The 20,183-nt window shown below is 42.0% G+C and overlaps 1 long non-coding RNA gene across 1 annotated transcript; it reads left to right on the forward strand.

Annotated features, from left to right (window-relative positions):
- Positions 1-941: 941 nt before the first annotated feature.
- On the forward strand, positions 942-16,459 carry LOC121133052. Its single transcript, XR_005869795.1, has 3 exons — positions 942-984; positions 14,325-14,510; positions 15,757-16,459. It is a non-coding gene; the product is annotated as an uncharacterized LOC121133052 (long non-coding RNA).
- The last annotated feature ends 3,724 nt before the right edge of the window (positions 16,460-20,183 follow it).

Below are 20,183 nucleotides of genomic sequence, written 5' to 3' on the forward strand. Positions count from 1 at the left end.
ACATGTCAGCTTGAAAAGTCCCAACACCCTCTGCTGTGTTGGATGTGAGTTCACTTCTGGATGTTCAAATGGGCAGAACCCCTGTTTTGTGTCAGCATGGAGCCTTGGCTTCCTGCTTGGGATTATTCTGAAAATACTGCAGACAGTCTTTCCAAGTTTGCTGGGTGAGTGTTGGCAACCTTAGGAGTGTCAAATATTTTTGTAACAATTCTTGTAGGAATTTTCTCCCCAGGTGCATTGCTTCGTGGGCTTGTAGGGTAGGCTGTGAGCTGTTGTCTCTGGAATTAATAGTTTCCTATCCATGGTGGTTAATCAGTATTTCAAATTTTTAGTAGCTCCCTCACAAGTGGCTTTTTTCTCTGGCTTATATGAGGGAGCTCAGGGAACAGCAGGAGTATAAACATACCTTCTGGGTGGTAATGGGTGGGGACTGAGGTTCTTTGTTTTGTGAACTCCTTCTTGGCTCTTCCTGTGAGTCTGGCACTGCCACTGCCCTTGGATCCCAGATAGCTTCTCGGAGCTGTAAGATTGGTTCTCTGTTTTTAATTTATTTGTCCACAGTAGGCAGTCCTCTTTCTCAATATATTACAGCTTTGAGACTCTTGGTGTGAGGTGTTATTACCCCTATCCTAGGCTTTGGCTCCCATCAGTAAAACTTTTTATATGTGAATTGAGGAATATCCAGCACTGAGGAGAAAAATATCTTCTATAATTTCCCAGCAAATATGGTGGGGCTCTCTTTCCTATTAAGGAAAGTACATGCCTGGACATATAGCTGCCATCTTTTTTAAAGAGGGTAGTACCGGCATTTTCCTTAGTGGAGCCTCTTGCCTGGACTGTTTGACTGCATACTGTATAGGGTGGACATGCAGGACTCACAGGAAAATGACTACTAAAACAAGATTTTTCTGTCCTGCAGGGTTCCTGTTTCATGGAGCAGTCTGCTAGACACAGAGAAAAATGACTGATAAATTGTCAATACAGGTGGGACAGTATGAAATTTCCTGCTTTGCTGAGAAGTCTGTTAGACATTCTAGGCATATGGGCTGAAGATGGATGCTCCAAAATTACAGAGGAACACTTCCTAACTGTCCAGGCAATGAGATTTCTCTGTCAATTCTAGAGTTTATCTATTATCCTTCTGAGGTCTTTGATAGAGTTGAAGACAGATATTCATGGCTGTGGTTTTCCTTAGTTATAGTAAAAGATAAGCTACATATAAGACTTTAGATTCACAAAGATAGCATGGATGATAGAATATTTTCTTTAAATCTTGCTAAATGTTAGTGTACTAAATATTATAGGTATAGCTCTTAATTGATAACTGTTTTGTTATATACAATTTTACTACGGTAAAGCTAAAACTTTTCTTTTTGCTTAGACAGAAAAGAGGAGATGATGGGGATGTCTTCTGTACATATGTTTCTCTTATTGATTGATTAATAAAACACTGTGGCCAATAAGGCAGGCAGATAGGCAGGTTTAGGAGATGTGAAGGATTCTGGGAAGTGTAGGCAGAGAGGAGTCACCATGTGATCCCAGGAAGAGATGATGCAAGTCAGGCATTATCCAGTAAGATAAGACCATGTAGAAATACATAGATTGGTACGTATGGGTTAATAATTAAGACAGAGCTAGTCAATAAGAAGCCCTAGACTTTGGCCAACAGTATTATAATTAAAACAAATCTTTGTATGTTTATTTGGGGTTCAAGGGCAGAAGGATCCAGCCAGGACAAAGAAAGCATATGGTTACAGGGCCTAATGGAATGGCCTCATTGCTGTAACACAGCTGGCCTAAGTCTGGTGGGTGAACGTTGAATCAGAGCAGAAAGCATTGGAAGGAAGGGGTCTGATGACCTTAAGCCCTCAGAGCCTTAATGTGCTGGCAATTAGAGCTGATAGGCAGACAGTATCATGAGCAAAATGTTATCTTTCAAGAAAGTTAATGGGAGTGCTTGCTTGGTGTCTTCAGGTTTAACAGACATTACAGGACTGTGTGGGTCTCACATTGAGAACTGCAACCTCTCTGAACCAACTTGGGCCAGTGGTGAAGGCAATTTCACTGAGGGCCTCCACAACCATTGGAAGAATCATTCCAGAATAGCACAGCTTGAATGAGTAAGGACCACACTGAGTTGGTGCAATGGAGGAGCTGAGGCCACCAACGTGGGCCTGCATTCCAGCCCACACAAGACATAAAGGAGCCTTAGTGTGCTTGATTTCCTGGTAACTGGGTCTCTAGAGGTGTCTTATTGAATGAATCTTCTAGGGTAAGCCTGACTGTCATATTGCTATAGTATGTAGCTATAGGTTTTGACTGGAATGAGAAGTAATGGGAACTAGAATTGACACTGAGAGATCTGAAATGATTGTTGTTGGGTATCTGCTTGAAACCTGTTGTCTATGATACCACCCTGGCTCCGAGGAAAGCCCAAATTTGTGGACTGAATCCCATCATGGATGTGAAATTTGGATCCCCAGAAAGTAGCCTAGCACAGAGACCACATAAAGAATAGTAAAAAGATAAGTTCATAGTACCTCCATGGCATCAAGTCAGGAATGGAGATTAAGTGCATGGTTACTATATCAGTGTTTTGACCTACAGGGGCAGACTTAGTGTTGGGGGTTCATCAAGGGTACCTCTCTTTGCTTTATGTTCACTAGATTCTTCATAGGGTAATGAAGAAAAGAAAAAAATCTTACTTCTTGAAAGCTTCCATGCATATTTCCTGTTTCTTTTTGGTGTGTGTGTGTGTGTGTGTGTGTGTGTGTGTGTGTGTGTGTGTGTGTGTTTGGGGGGTAGTATCCTAATTTCCTTTGATCTAGAGAATAATTTTAGCTTCTATTTGTATGCTGAGTAGAAGTAAAAGCAAGTTTTATTGTGAAGGTTTTCTGGTGTCCACATTAAGCAGTGAATTTAATTAGCAGTGTAACACTTAAAAAACTGGTTCTTTTTCACTTAAAATTTCCAACAATATTATGGAATAAGGAGAATATTAATTAGAAACTGAATTCTTTGGTTGTGTGTACTGGGGAGTAGAGTCACAAAAACTTTCAGCTCATTACTGGGTTAAATCAATACCACCATTTATTTTAATATTTTTATTTGAAAGCCTGGACAAAATGACAATGAAGCATTAATATACAATGAAAGGAATCAGGCTGAATGAAAGCTATTACTAAATGTTCTCTCAGGCATACAAGGTGTGAAATGATTATGCTGAGCTCAAGGACAGCTTTCAAATTTGATTGCATGTTTTCTGCATTTAATTTACATTTTTTAGCCACAGTCTCAGATCTCTAATAGTATGTGTATATACATTATACACTGAATCTTTGTGTGACTTTAGATGTCCTGGAACTAACTCTGAAGACTAGACTGACTTCAAACTCATGAGGAGAGCCTGCCTCTGCCTCCTAGGAGTGTTACCACTGACGTTTTATTTTTTTCTCCTTTTTAAAATTTAAATTAAACACAAGCTTGTTTTACATATCAATCCTAGTTCCTTCTCCTTCCCTTCCTACCCTGTCAAGCACCATCCCCATCCCATCCCCTTTTTGCTCCCCAGGAAGGGTGAGACCCTCCATAGGGAGTCTTCAAAGTCTGTCATGTCATTTGGAGCAGGGCCTAGGCCCTCCCCTGTGTGTCTAGTCTGAGAGTGTATCCCTCCATGTGGCATGGGCTACCAAAGTTCATTCGTATACTAGGGATAAATACTGATCCACTTCCAGAGGCCCCACAGACTGCACAGGCCTCCTAACTGACACCCTTGTTCAGGGGGTCTGGATCAGTCCTATGCAGGTTTCCCAGCTATCAGTTTGGGGTCCATGAGCTCCCCATTTGCTCAGGTCAGCTATTTCTGTGGGTTTCTCCAGCCTGTCTAGACCCCTTTGCTCATTGCTTCTCCCTCTCTGCAACTGGATCCAGGATTTCAGTTCAGTGTTTAGCTGTGGGTGTCTGCTTCTGCTTCCATCAGCTACTTGATGAAGGCTCTAGCATGGCCTATAAGGTAGTCATCAATCTCATAATCAGGGAAGGACATTTAAGGTAGCCTCTCCACAATTGCTTAGCTTGTTAGTTGGGGTCATTCTTGTAGATCTCTGGACATTGCCCTAGTGCCAGATTTTTCTTTAAACCTATGATGGCTCCCTCTAATATAGCATCTATTGTCTTGCTCTGCTCTGTTCTTCCCCTGACTCCATATGATCTTCCTGCTCTCTCCTGTCCTCCTCTTCTCCCCTTCTCTTTCTCCTAACTCCCTTTCCCATCCTCCCATGATCACAATTAGCTCAGAAGATTTTGTCCTTTTCCCCTTCTCTAGGAAACCATGTTTGTCTTTCTTAAGGTCCTCCTTGTTTTGTAACGTCTCTGGCAGTGTGCATTGTAGGCTGGTGATCCTTTGCTTTATATCTAATATCCATATATGAGTGAGTACATGCCATGTTTGTCTTTCTGTGACTGGGGTTACCCCACCCAAGTTGGTTTCTTCTAGTTTCATCCATTTGTCTGCGAATTTCAAAATTCTATTTTTTTCCCACTGAGTAGTACTGTGTAAATGTACCACATTTTCTCTATCCACTCTTTAGTTGAGAGACATGTACGTTGCTTATAGGTTCTGGCTATTACAAATAATGCTGCTATGAACATAGTGGAACAGATGTCCTTGTTGTATGAATGTGCAACTTTTGGGTATATGCCTAAGAGGGGAATTACTGGATCTTGTGTTAGACTGATTCCCATTTTCCTGAGGAGCCACCATATTGATTTCTACAGTGGTTGTATGGGTTTGCATCCTTGCCTGAGGTTTTAATCACAACAGTTTTAGAAATTGTATTGTTTTGAACACTTTCTTTTCTGGCTAAGTCTTTGTATTTAATTTTGAACTGATCCATTTAGACATTAGTCATATTTCTGGGGTATTTTATAGCTAATATAAACTCCCATAGTTACAATTAGAAAGACAATGTGTGTTGATTTTGTTTGAGCATAATTTCTTAAAAATACTATTAGCAAGTCTGAAATCCATTAAAAATCCTAAAATTGGACCTGTTATGTAGACAGAATCTATATGCATGTTTATGAAACCTAAGGATGCTACAATCTGAAGGTCTAATGCTACTGAAGGCCTTTTTCATCATTACGTGAGTGTGTGTGTGTGTTGTGTATTTCTTAAAATACATTTAATGTTTACCACAACAAAGCATAAATAACATAAAGAATCAAATCACAATTGCATAGTCTTGTAAATATTTCATGTAAGAAGGAAATACAAGCCTGAGACACGAGTTTCTGTAATGACTCTCACATGGCTATTTCACAGGCTTTTATTGGACAGTGCTTGTTAGTCAGTCCCATGTCACTCACAGCAGGGAGATTCCTGTCATCCCAGTGAAGCTGGAACTTAATGCGTTAACATTCTCTCTTAAAGCTTAACCTCATGGCGATGCCTCTGCCTAGCAGCTGTCGCCACCAGCCTACAGTGCCCGTCTGCCACCTCCCACTCTGCCTTCCGCTCACTGTCACCACTAAAGCAAGTATGTTTGCCATGCAGCTTCCGTCACAGCTTCTCCCCAGAGCTTAGTAGTCAAAAAAATATTTGGATTTTAGAAAGAACACAATCATGAGCAGCTGTTCCCCAGATGAACTTAGAAATATGTCATAGACTGAAGTTTCACAAGGCTATAGAATGTTCAGATCATCAGAACTGTCCCTGAGTTACCAATCATCAAATCTGCTCCCCACATCTCCAGACGTTCATGCCTCTTTATTCATTTTATTTTCTGGGAAACAGTTAGGATTTAAAACATTAAATGTTATAAGTAGCAAAAGCCACTCATCTGGGCTTTTAAATCGTTCCCTAACTTTTCATAAACAATGCATGAAAAATGCACACAGAACTACAGCTTTCTGAGCTTTTCACCAATTGAAAGTACGGACAGAACTGGAACCCATAGTCACGCTGGACTCTCACTCAACACAATTCCCTAAAAATAGCCATTATCCTGAAATTTAAAAGCAGAGATCTTTTTATATTTAAAAAATACTTACATGGAATAATACCAAGGGCTTTGCTTTATAGATTTCCTTTCAGTTAATGATGTGTTTCTGAAAATCATTCATAATGTTTCATTTTAAAGATAATTTATCATAGTTTTATTCATTGTATGTCTGTCAACTATTTTTCCTATTTTTATCGTCTCATACAACACATCATGACCACAGCCTTCCCTCCCTCCGTGATTCCCAGTTCCTGAGCCCCAGTTTCCCTCTCCCCTAGATTCACTTTCCCTCCTTTTCCCTTCAAAAACAGCAGGCCTTCTGGTATGTCAGCCTAAGACAGCATATCAAGAAACAATGAGACCAGGCACAAACCTTCATATTCAGAGTGGATGTGGCAACTCAGTAGGAGGAAAAGGTTCCCAAGAACAGCAAAAAGGATCAGAGATACCCTTACTTGCACTGTTTGGAGTCCCATGAAAACCCCAAGCTGAAGGATAACAATGTGTATGGAGATGCCTAGTTCAGGCCCGTGCAGGCTCCTTGATTGCTGCTCAGCCTCTGTGAGTCCTTATGATCCCTGCTTCTTTGATTCTGCTGGCCATGTTCTGCGGTTGTCCTCAAACCCTGTGGCTCCTACAGCGATTCCTGAGGAATGCACCAAGCTCTGCGTACTGTTTCGCTGTGGATCTCTGTTGCCATCAGCTGAGGAAGGGAGCCTCTCTGATGATAGTGCTAGGCACTGATCTATGAATTTGGTAGAACATCATAGAACTCATTCCATTTACTTCTTTTTTTAACCTAGTATGAGCCACAGGTTAGGCCAATCATTAGTTGGCCACTCCCACAAGCTCTGATCCACCATTGACCCAGCACATCCTGGAGTCAGGACAGAGTATATATCAAAGATTATTATGTCTGGACTGGTGTCCCAGTCCCAACACTGGAAGCCTTGCCCAATCACAGAAGATGGCCAGTTTGGCCCCATATCCTCCGTAATTAGGAATCCTTTCTATGGCCACACTCAAAGTTTCCAGGATGTTGCTACATTGTCCCCCAAATGTCTCTCAGTTTCAGTGTCTCTCCCTGTACTCTCTCACCTCTCTTCCCCTCCTGATCTCTCCTGCTCCCATCCTCACTCTTACCCAGTTCACCTGCAAATCTATTCTATTTCCCCTTCCCAGCAAGATCCATGAGTCAGTCACCCCAGAGCCCTCCTTGTTATTTAGTCTTTTAGGGTCTGCGAATTGTAGTGTGATTGATTATCTTTACTTAACAGCTAATATCCACTTATAAGTGAGTACATATGTTGTTTGTCTTTCTGGAGATGGTTTGCCTCACTCAACATCAGTTTTTTTCTACTTCTATCCACTGTCTTATAAATTTCATTATGTCATTGTTTTTAACAGCTGAGTAATACTCTATTATGTAAATACACTACATTTTTATGCATTCTTCTATTGAGGAACATCTAGGTTGTTTCTAGTTTCTAGCTATTATGAAAAAAGCTGCTGTGAACAAGTGTCTTTGTGATAGGATGGAGTATTTTTGGAGGGATATGCGCAAGAGTGGCTTAGTTGGAGCTTGTGGTAGATAGATTTCCAATTTTATGAGAACCCATCATATTGGTTTCCAAAGTGTCTATACACATTTGCACTCCCACCAGCAATAGAGGAGTGTTCCCCTTGCTCCACATCCTCTTCACCATGAGCTGCCAATTGTGTTATTGATCTTAGAGACTCTGAAAGGTATAAGACAGAATCTCAAAGTAGTTTTGATTTGCATTTCCCTGATATCTTAAGATATTGATCATTTTTAGGTACTTCTTGGCTGTTTGTTATCTGTTGTTGAGAATTCTTGGTTTAGATATGCACCCTATTTTTAAATTGGATTATTTGGTTTGTTGATGTCTAGTTTCTTGAGTTCCTTGTATATTTTGGATATTAACCATATGTTAACATTTTTGGCATGCTGAATGTGTCCTTTACCTTATAGAAGCATTTCAGTTTCATGATGTACTCATTTATTAGTTGTCAATTTTAGTGCCTGCACAATTAGTTCTCTGTTCAAGAAGTTGTCTCCCATGCTAATGTGTTTAAGGTTATTTCCCACTTTCTCTTCTGTCAGGTTCCTTGTATCTAGTTTTATGCTGAGATCTTTGATACACTGGGACTTGAGTTTGTCAAGGGGACAAATATGGATCTATGTGCATTCTTCTATACACAAATTAGACCAGCACCATTTGATGAAGATCATTTGTTTTTTCCCTTATGTGTTTATGGCTTCTTTTCTTCTTTTTTTATTTTTATGTTTAAATTTATATTAGAAACATGGTTGGTTCACAAGTCAGTTCCAGGTCCCACTCCCTTCCTCTCCCCTCCTCCCGTGCTCTCCCCCCAACTTCCCCATTATCCCCTCATTTCTCCAGGGAGGATGAGGCCCTCCATGGGGGTGTCCATAGTCTGTCATTTCATCCAGGGCAGGGCCTAGACCCTCCCCACAAGAATTCAGGGTGAGAGTTCATCTCTCATTGTTGGATGGGAGTCCAAAGTCCATGTGTATACTCGGGATGTATACTGATCTACTGCCCAAGACTCAATAGATTACCTAGGCCTCCTCACTGACACCCCCATTCAGGGGGTCTTGATCAGTCCCATGTTGAATTCCCAGGCATCAACAGTTAACCTTTGTCAGGTCAGCTGTTTCTGGGATTAAACCAGCCCAGTCTTAACTCATTTGGTCATCAGTCCTCCCTCTCTGTTACTGGCTTTCTTGAATTCAGCTCAGTACTTAGCCGTGGGGAGTCTGCCTCTTCTTCCATCAGCCACTGAATGAAGTTTCTGTTTCCCAAACTCTCTGGCCATGGGATTGTAGGCTGGCACTCTCCAGATCTATGTCTAATATCCATATATGAGAGAGTACATGCCATGTTTCTCTTTTTGTGACTGTGTTACCTCACTCAGGATGGTTTCTTCTAGTGTCATCCATTTGCCTGCAAATCTCAGGATTCCATTGTTTTTTTCTGCTGAATCGTACTCCATTGTGTAAATGTACCACATTTTCTCTATCCACTCTTCAGTTGAGGGGCATCTAGGTTGCTTCTAAGTTCTGGCTATTACAAATGATGCTGCTATGAACATAGTGGAACAGACATCCTTGTTTTATGAATGGGCATCTTTTGGATATATGCCTAAGAGTGGAATTGCTGGGTCTTGTGGTAGGTTTATTCCCATTTTTCTGAGGAATTTCCATACTGATTTCCAAAGTGGCTAAACCAGTTGGCACTCCCACCAGCAATGGAGGAGTGTTCCCCTTTTTACCACATCCTCTCCAGCATAAATTGTCCTTGGTGTTTTTGATTTTAGCCATTCTGACAGGTGTGAGATGGTATCTCAGAGTTGTTTTGATTTGCATTTCCCGGATGGCTAAGGATGTTGAGCACATTCTCAGGTGCCTCTCAGCCATTTTAGACTCCTCTATTGAAAATTCTCTATTTAGTTCTGCAGCCCACTTTTTAATTGGATTCTTTGGTGTTTTGGAGCCTTGATTCTTGAGTTCTTTGTAAATTTTGGAGATCAACCCTCTGTCAGATGTGGGGTTAGTGAATATTTTTCCCATTTTGTGGGCTGCCTTTTTGTCTTGCTGACAGTGTCCTTTGTCTTACAGAATCTTCTCAGTTTCAGGAGGTCAGATCAACTGTTTCTGTGGGTTTATCCAGCACCATCTTGGCTCGTTTGCTCATCCCTCCTACCTGGATTCCAGGAGTATATGGCTCAGTGTTTACCTGTGGGTCCCTGTCAGGAATTTGTCATGAATATTTTTAGAGTTAACATTTTCTTTGACTAATGTGTCTGCTTTATTCTGTCATATCTCCAGTGCCTGATATTGTCTCTTCCATCTCTTGTATTTTGTTGGTGATGCTTGCTTTTGTACTTGTGCTCATATACCTACATTTTTCATTTCCAGATTTCCTCTTTTATGTTCTTATTGTTTCTATTTCCACTTTGAGATATTGAACTATTTTATTCATTTCCTTCAACTGTTTTTTTTTCTTGGCTCCCATTTAAGGATATATTAATTTCCTCCAATTGTTTGTTTGTTTTTTCCCCTGATTTCTTTAAGATGAGGTTCTATGCCAAACAGCCGGACAGAGGTGTCCCTGCCCTTAGCAATGCAATCAGCAATCTGATTGGTTATTGAATAGACTCTTGGGGGCACCACCAATCGAGAGGTGAATCCAATGTATGGGCTCACCCTCTTGTGCTAATAAAGCGGTAAATAACGTTTCCCCAGGAAAAATGTAAAGGGTGAGGGGCAAGAGAGGATCATACCTCCTTAAGGTTGCTGTGTGTATGGCCTGTTGAATTCTGTAAATGATCATCAGATAGAATGATCTGTGAGGAGAGATCATGACCTTTTAGTGGGTCTAACAAATGAGCTAATTCCTCAGTAGTTATAGAAATCAAGGACCTCAGCCAATTAATTTCCCCCAATGTCTTTTGGAGCTGGTGAAAGGTATAAGAATCCTGAATGTGAAGTTGAGGTTTAACAGTAGAGACAGTATTAAGAAACAAAATGGAACCCAAAATCTTAAAAGGAGGACTAGTCTGAATCTTTTCAGGAGCCACCTTAAAATCATTGGCCTCTAATATGGCAAGACATTTGGCAGTAATATGGAGGTCAGATGGGTTAGAACAACCCAAAATAATATCATCCATATAAATATAGAATAATATATCAGGATGACCAATCAAGGAAGAAAAAATATGTAACATATAATACTGACAAATAGGAGGGCTATTGGCCATACCCTGGGGTAGGACGGTCCATTCAAATCTTAACTCTGGCCCGCAAAAATTTGTTGAAGGTATGGAAAAGGCAAATTTTTCTACATCAGCTGGATGTAATGGGATAGAGAAAAAACAATACTTAATATCAATAATAGCTAAATAATGGGTGTTGGGAATGGCTGGAATCCAGGGGAGTCCCCTTTGCGGGGTCCCAAAAGTTATCATTCTCTCATTTATTTTCCTCAAATCATGTAAAAGCCTTGAAGAGCCATTGGACTTTTTTTTTCTTTTTTTAAATAACAAAACCCAGGGAATTCCAGAGGCTTGTTGAAGACTGGTAGAGAACTGGTCAGTGGTGCCCAAAAGCATGCAAAAATTAATTTAGGACCACAGGGAGGGCTTTCTGATTTCATTCTGCCTGGATGTGACATTCATCCTGAAACAATGGGCTCCACTTCAGAAACATGATCAGGGAAGGACTATCCTAGCAAGGTCCTTCCAATCCAGGGTTTGGGCTAAGCCCTGGAGGATAGTCTCCACCCAGGGGAATTAGGTCCATCCTCTGAGATGCGTTTTTGAACTCATTTATATCATGTGCTTCCCAGGAGTACCAGGCAGCTGGGCGGTTGCCACCAGGGTTAACATTGACAGGAAAAAGATTGGTCATTTCTCCCCCAGAAGCATCCTCCCTGCAGTAAAGCAGTGGTGCAGGGGGTTCCAGAAAGGATTGGGGGGGGACCTGGAAGTGGCATGACCTTAGATTGCCAAGGAGCACTTTCAAAAGAAGTCTAGGGATGAATACAGAGACACAGGGAGGTGTGAGGGACTAGGATTTAGCTTTGGTTTTTCCTGAGTTTCTTTAACTACTTTTGTCCCTTTCTGGATTGGTGCCTCCCTCTCTCCCTAGGGGGCTGAGGGGGGAAGCAACCCTTTAAGGCAGACACTATTGGGAGGGTCCCCTTTTCCATCTGAGCTCTCCTAAAACCGTATCCCAAGTATCCCAGCCAGGGAGCAATCTTGAGCAAACAGCCCCAGGCCTGGAGAGCCTAGTTACCAGAAAGATTGAGACCTCTACTTTTAAGTAGGACCCGTAAAAAATTTCTAGGGTAGGGTTAGATTTGGACAAAGACTGCCCCATAATTCATGGAGGTACACTCACCCGCAGAACAATTGGCCAGTCAGCATACTTCCGTTCCTCACATGAGGCACCATCTCTGCAGGGTCCTCCCTGCAGGTAGAGCTGGGGAAGGGCCAGTCCAGCCAGCCTCTTCCCAAGGGCTGAGCAGCATGGTGAGTATCGCTGACACAGACCCTCCCTCCATTAGTTACCAGGGTGAAAAAAAAACCACACTGAGTCGGGAGTCTGTCAAAGCAGGATCTCTATTTATTCCAACACACAGGAATCTTAGGATAGGGTAAGGTGACATGAGTTAAGGGTCAATAGTATTCCACCAAGTAGGCAGGTTGATAGGCAGGGGGCAGTCTTGCATCAGATCTGGCTGAGTCACCCCCTCGTGGAGGTTACAGGTTAGAGATAGGTCGCTAAACTCTAGCCAGGCTCAGGAGCTTACACTGGGCCTCGAATCCGAGCCTATTCAATAACCAATCAGATTGCTGATTGCATTGTTAAGGGCAGGGACACCTCTGTCCGGCTGTTTGGCATAGAACCTCATCTTATTGTTTCTCCCTTTAAGACAACAGATGTCACCTGGCTTCAGAGAAACAATAGCAGGATTGCTATGGCTCTTGAGGGGTTTCTGGGTAAAGTTGATTTTTATTATGGTCCTCACAAATGGATGAGCTCCTTCTTTAGATTAAAGTGGAAGCCCCCCAGATTTTTTTTTACCTCAACCCTACCTTGGCTTTCTTACTGTGTTTACTTATGGGGGAAGCCTGGGGGCTTCTTTAGTCATTTATCCTCCCTTAGACCATGGTAAAGAGCCAGTGCCCATAAAGTAAGTCTCCCATTAAGTTGAGGGGGGTCAGCGTAATTTAAGGAACTGTGTGCTGTTGTTCTTGTGTTAGACACTATTCAAGAGTCATTTAACTTATTCTCTGACAGACTTTATGTTGTTAATTTGTTACCCAACCTAGTTGAGGCCCATATTAAGCTGGACTCCAATCCTATATCACCTTTAATGATTCAAGGCTGCTCCCTACTGAAAGAATGAACTAACCCCATTTTTCTTCAACATCTCAGGAGTCATCAAAATTTGCCAGGATTTCTTTCTGAAGGAAATAATTTGGCTGATAAATTGACTTCTATGCCTCAGTGTAATACTGTTACAGAAGCTACATGCTTCTACCTACTGACTGTTGTTAAAATGTCTAGGTTCCCAGTCAGGGAACCAATGTTGTTAAAATGTCTAGGTTCATCCAGTAACCAGACACAAACCGTGACTCAATGATCCCATGTGGAGTTTATTGGTAGACAGGGAGGAAAAGGGGGCTGAGAGGTAACCGACCTGTACAGAGCTGAGAGAGAGATAAGATATATGAGAGAGAGATAGACAGAGACAGAGAGACAGAGACAGAGACAGAGAGAGGAGAGAGAGAGACAGAGAGAGAAGATGAGATCAAGAGAAAGACGAGAGTAAAAGAGAGTGTAAGCAGGCAGGGGTCAGTCCTTTAAAGGGGTCCTTTGAACCTTCGTGGTTCTCACAGAACTCTGGGCTGGCCAGAGTGTTGCCTGAGTGCATCTTGCCAGGTAACAGGGCAGGCCAGCATAATGCCTGCACTTTTCACTGACCCATGTTAATTGGAGGGGTGTTAAATATCCACTTGTGCCAGTCAAGGACCTTAAAAAGATTGTCCAAACTTCTAAGTCCTGCCAGCCTTTCCTTCAGATGCCAACCCCCTCCAAACTAGTGGAAGCAACCCTCGAGGGCTTCGTCCTAATAATCTTTGGCAAATTGATGTTACTCATTATTCTCCATATCCATTTGAAAATTTAAAGTATATTTTTCTCGGGGGGAGGTGCTAAACATGCTATTAGCCATATGCTTCAATGCTTTGCCACCCTTGGTTTGCCTGATCAGATTAGGACAGATAATGGCCCATGCTTTGTAACTTCCTTAAGACTTGGAGCATCTCAAACTCCAAGGCATCCCACACAATCCTCGGGGCCAAGCAGTTGTGGAAAGGTATAATCAAGTTCTCAAATCTCAATTACAAAAAAAAAGCAGGAATCTATACCCCCATGATCAATTAAGAAGGGCATTATTCACCCTAAATAGTTTAAATTTTTCTAAATAAGATAAATACCTGTCTCCATTTCAATAACATTGGTCCTCATCGGTTACTTACAGTTTTGTTTGGGTCAAATGGAGGGACCCATTGACAGGGGTCTGGAAAGCACCAGACCCCCTCCTCTCAGCAGGGAGAGGATTTGGATGTGTCTTCCCTCAAAATGAAAAATACCCATTTGGGTACCAGTGAGAGACCTAAAATATTTGTCCCAACAAGGGGACAATGACCATCACTTCTCCAGGGAATGTTCCACCCCTGAGAAATGTGTCTCTGTTTCCCCTCCAGGAACAAATGAAGATGTGGGTGATGCTGCTCTTCCTGGTATCGATGATGCTCATCCTGCCCAGTGATGTAGGATTTGGAAACCCACATGATGCCAAAGTTATCCTGGCTCGCCTGATGGGGAAACCCTGTGGTTGCCAGGGTGGAACACACTCAGTATCTCCCTTTAGTGGATGGGTCATACAACAGGTAGATTGTGATACCAAGATAGCAGTCAATATGATTGACACATCAAATTCCCTTTTTTCAAATTCCAGTATGTGGATATGCATAAAGAAGCCCAAGATTATCCTCCAGGTTGATGGGAAGCCAGGACCTTGTCCTTGCACTGCTTTCTATCTGACAATGCATATGGCCTGCTATGGCATTTCCCAAATGTGCACCAGTAGTTCCACTAAAAAGACTTACTGGACTGGGGTCTGAAATAGAGTGCTCTCTGGAGGTGAGAGTGATTGGATTGTAAGAGATGGAGGGAGTGCCTCTGCCTCTTGCTTTGGAGCCCCAGGTGAAACTGTTTCCTGGGAACTTGCCCCCCTATTGGTTATTCAGATGGTGGGGGTGCTCAAGATCAGGTTAGGGAACAAGAAGTTCATAAAAAGATAGAACAACATGTTTTGGCCCAGTACCCAGAGCTCAACTATCACCCTGTTGCTCTCCCTGAAAATTGGGGTGAGCTAGCACTTGATCCCCAGACTGAGTCGATTCTACAAATGGTCTTTGCCTTACTAACTCAAACGACTCCCTCCCTTGCAGACGATTGCAGGCTTTGCCTCCAATCTGGACCTCCTCGGCTGCTTGCAGTGGTCTCTAATGATACAATTACAGATGCCTCTGCTTCTATAAAAGATTGCTTGGCCACATTTCCCATCCGTGTCAAGCTCCTCCCAATGTCACTTTCTGGGGCTTGCATTTGGACCCTGCCGACTACTGATAAATCCAGAATAGATGTGGGCTACATTGATCCATTTTTCTGTAATTCAAATACAACCAAATCTAATGATCAATGCTGCCCACCTTCTGGAATGGTCTTTGTGGAGGTGGGATGGCATATGACTTCCTGCCTCCCAAGTGAACAGGCCTTTGTGCCCCAGACACCTTGATTCCTGATGTGGATATTATTCCCAGGGATGAGGCTCTTCCTGTGCTCTCTTTTGATTACATTGACAGGAGACTGAAGAGGGCCATACAGATGATTCTTTTACTTGCTGGCTTGGGAATATCTGCAGGTATGGCCACTGGGGCTGCAGGGCTAGGCACGGCATTTGAGCTCCACAGACCGCTCTCTGCCCAATTGGTTAGTGACATAAAGGCCGTGTCTAGTACTATTTTTGATCTCCAAAAGCAGCTTGATTCCCTGGCTAATGTAGTCTTACAGAACCGAAGGGGATTAGACTTATTAACAGCTGAAAAGGGAGTCATGTGCTTGTTTTTACAGGAAAAGTGTTGTTTTTAACGCCAAAAGATCAGGAATCATTCAGGACAAGATCAAAAGGCTTTAGGAGAACTTGGAGAGGAAACGGCAGGACCTCAGGGAAAACCTGCTGTGGACTGGCTTAAAATGGCTTCTTATCCTATCTCCTTCCCCTGCTTGGGCATCTCCTCCTCCTCCTCCCTATCCTCACTATCGGGCCCTGCATGATTAATAAGGTCATGCAATTTGTTCGCCAACAGGTAGAGGAAGTACAACTTCATTAGGTCAAAGTTCATTATCATAGGCTCACTACTCAGGAGCCAGGCTCCTTGTGACTGGCAGTCCTCATACAAGCATCCCTCCTCTGCCCTCCACCTGACCAGTGACAGGCAACTTCTCAGATAGACTGGGACATCCTAAGATAGGTCATAGAATAGTCCTTCAACGAGCTGGATACATGGTACTCAGGGACAGGTAAAGTTCCCAATGGGGGACCACCTAAGACAGAGGCCATGATTTCGTACAAAAACAAGAGGGGGAGATGTTGGGCCTAAGAAAGGCTTGGATGCTAGGCCCAGTGTAATCTCCTGAGCCTGACTTGAGTTTGGGCTCAGATGTGAGGCCCAGTGTAACCTTATGAGCCTGACTAGAATTTAGTGACCTGTCTCTAACCTGTAACCTCCACGTGGGGGTGACTCAGCCAGATCTGATGCAAGATTGCCCCCTGCCTAGCTACCTTCCTGCTTGGTGGAATACTATTGGCCCTTAACTCCCCATGTCACCTTACCCTATCCCAAGATTCCCATCCCCTACCTCATTCCTATATAAGTTCCTGCATGTTGGAATAAATAGAGATCCTGCTTTGACAGACTCCAGACTCAGTGTGGTTTTTTTCTCCCTGGTAACTAATGGGGGGAAGGTCTGAGTCAGGGACACTCACCATCCTGCTCAGCCCCTGGGAAGAGGCTGGCTGGGCCAGCCCTTCCCCCGCTCTACTTGAAGGGATGACCCTGCACACATGTACCTACATATGTAGGGCACACATATTCATACACCATACATAGAAATATTTAAAATTATTTACTTCTAAGTTTAGTTTATAGACATAAAATGTTTGTTCAAAATATTCATACTAACACTTAAAGGCATAAGTAAAAGTATTCAAACAATTTTCTCCTGCTAATGCTACTTTTTTACAGAAAGCATAAGAATGACCACATAGACACTGAAATCATTAATTACATGACTCAAGGAAAACTATAACTGGGAATATATAACTATTGCTATAAATTATGATTGTGATTATGATTATTATTATACTTTTTCAAGGCAGGGTTTCTCTGTATAGTCCTGGCAATTCTGGAACTCACTCTATAGATCAGGCTGGCTTGCTGTGATTTTTAAAATAATTTTATTGCACATATTCATTTATGTATCTATGCATACACATGTGTGCTACATATGAGTGTGGAGGCCAGAGAACAACTGAAGGAAGTCAGTTTGTTCCTTTCACCACATGGGTCCCTGAGGTAAAGCTTGACAGTAAGTTCCTTCAGTAGCTGGATCATCTAGCCAGTCACTTCCTTGTATTACAATAGTCAAATATTGAAGAAGCAGAGGCACCCATTAAACAACAGTAACCTTCCTGGGCTCAGAATTAATCACTATATATATGTATACTATCTCTGCTGACTATAGCCTTCCTCTGGGTAACTGAAATTTAACTACTCAATTCCTGCTATAGTTTCCAATAAATACTCTCACATGCATGAAATATAGAATGTATGCATGCTCTTCTATATTTCTGAGATCCACACTGACATATTGATTCCACTTCATAGCTGTCCTTTAAGCATATGAAATTTATGTTAAAGATAAAAAATAAAATCTATCTTGTTTTCTTTCTTCTTTTTAAATTTAAATAAGAAACAAGCTTGCTTCACGTGCCAATCCCAGCTCCCTCTCTCTCCCCTCCTCCTCTGCCTCACTACAATCCCCCCAACACTCCAGCCACTCCCTACTTTGCTCCCTATGGAGGGTGAGGCCTACCATAGGAGATATCTAGAGTCTGTCATTTTATCCAGGGTAGAGCCTAGGCCCTTCCCCTGTGTGTCCAAGATGAGAGAGCATCCCTCCATGTGGAGTGGGCTCCCAAAGTTCATTTGTATGCCATGGTAAGCAATGATCCAGAGATTGCCTTGGCCTCCTCACTAACACCCATATTCGTGGTTTCAGGATGAGTCTTATGCTGGCCTCTCAGCCATCATTATGGGGTCCATGGGCTCCCCTTGTTCAGGTCAGCTCTTTTTGTGGGTTTTAGCAGCCTGGGTCCAGGAGTTCAGTTCAGTGTTTACCTGTGAGTGTCTGCCTCTGCTTCTGTCAACCACTGGATGAAGGCTCTAGGATGGCATGTAAAGTAGTTGTCAATCTCATTATTGGGAACAGCTTTTAAAGTAGCCTCTCCACTATTGTTAGTTTGCCAGTTGGTGTCACACTTGTAGATCTCTGGAAATCACACTAGTGCCAGATCTCTCCTCAAACTTATGATGACTCCTTCTATTATGGTATCTCTCATCCTGTTATCTGTTCTTCCCTCAACTCAACCTTCCTGCTCCTCCATGTCCTCCTCTCCCTTCTTTTTCTCCCCCTCTCTTTTTCCCAACTCCCTCTCCCCTCCCACCATGTTCCCAATCTGCTCATGAGATCCTGTCTCATTCTCCTTCTTTAGGGTACCATGTATATCTCTCTTAGGGTCCTCCCTGTTTCCCAGGCTCTCTGGCAGTGGGATAGTAGGCTGGCATTCTCCTGATGAACCTGGAAGCAACCTAGATGCCACTCAACTGAAGAGTGGATACAGAAAATGTGGTACATTTACACAATGGAGTACTGCTGAGCAGAAAAAAAAAACCAATGGAATCTTGAAATTTGCAGGCAAATGGATGGCACTAGAAGAAACCATCCTGAGTGAGGTAACCCAGTCACAAAAAGACAAACATGGTATGTACTCACTCATAAATCAATCTTCTACAAATAAAAGATCAGCATGTCCATGTGGCCATCCTGAGTACCTTCCGACTGCAGTCTGACATCTTGTATCCTCCTATGGGTGCCAGTAGGTAGCTCTCTGTGATCTCTTGTACAAGGACATTAATCCTGTCAATCTGACCTTCACCTTAGTAACCTAATACTATTTCAATGGTCACTTCTAAGTATCATTAGATTGTGGGGTTTAGGATTTTGATAAATGATATCAGAGGAACACAATGAATCCATAATTCTGTAGGTAATTCTTTCTTTATCTTTATGTTACTCTCAACAAAGACTGAGATGTTTAACAAGGCTGTTTAATTTCCCTATAAAATTGATTATCCTGATGATTGGTTGGGAGTGATTAATCTTCCTCAAAAGTATAAACATGAAAATGGCAACTTTAAATGATGAAATGTTTGCAGCAGACATTACAATGATTTGCAGTTCTTGGCTGTTTCCTGATTATTCAAAATTTCAAAGTATTTTCCATTGTGAATCATCAGTCATACAACAACCCTAGAATTAATCTTCACTTTTCCTCACATAAATCAGGAAGTTCCATCAAGGACTTCATTTCATGATGACAGGGAACTAAAAATAATCTTGATTAAAGATGAAAATGGTCATGAGAACACTCATTTGCCTGGATGTGATTTCAAAAAGTGCTCTCTACCTTTTGAATATCAAATATGTTTCATGAAACAAAATGTCATTTCTATTTTGTGATGTATGAAAAATGACTGTAGAGTTTTTCCATTATGAGTGAATGGAATAGCACTCGCTATAAGTATAAGAAAGCAGATAACATATACTTTACATGGTTTACTTAGCAGATCATAATATATGCATATATGCAATTACATGTGTGTGTGAATTTTTGCTCAATGATTTTATCTCTATTTCCTTTCCTTCTTTTCCCACCCCACTCTTATTTGAGAAATGTCTCAATAGAAAAACAACATTAGCTTTTTCCTGGCCTTGAATACATGATCCCTCTGTTTCAGCTTCACCAATCCAAGTGCTGGATTAGAAATGTATACTGCCATACCTGACTCCAGTTTTGGTCTCAAATGGAGTGATAGAAACTATTCAGGATCTTTGGATACATGCTTGTTATTCTGGAAGGAAATTTACGTGAGAAGCCTGCTGAAGATCCTTGCATTACTAAACAGTTAAAAGGAGTATAGCCTGAGACATGCAGGATGTATGGTGCATAGACACAGAAGCCTTCTAAGACAACTCTCAAAGATCAAATCTTGAGCACTTTTATGCAATGACATAAAAGAAATGGCATTATATTAATATCTATCTGCATGACCTGCTGATATGCCAATAACTCACTCAACCAATAAGAATAGAAATCTAACCTACAGAGGAAGTCAAGATGTAACCACTGTAGGAATAAGAAGCCCGGAAACTTC

This window comes from Mesocricetus auratus, unplaced genomic scaffold (genome assembly GCF_017639785.1).
Source record: "Mesocricetus auratus isolate SY011 unplaced genomic scaffold, BCM_Maur_2.0 Super-Scaffold_100019, whole genome shotgun sequence".
NCBI classification, from domain to species: Eukaryota; Metazoa; Chordata; class Mammalia; order Rodentia; family Cricetidae; genus Mesocricetus; species Mesocricetus auratus.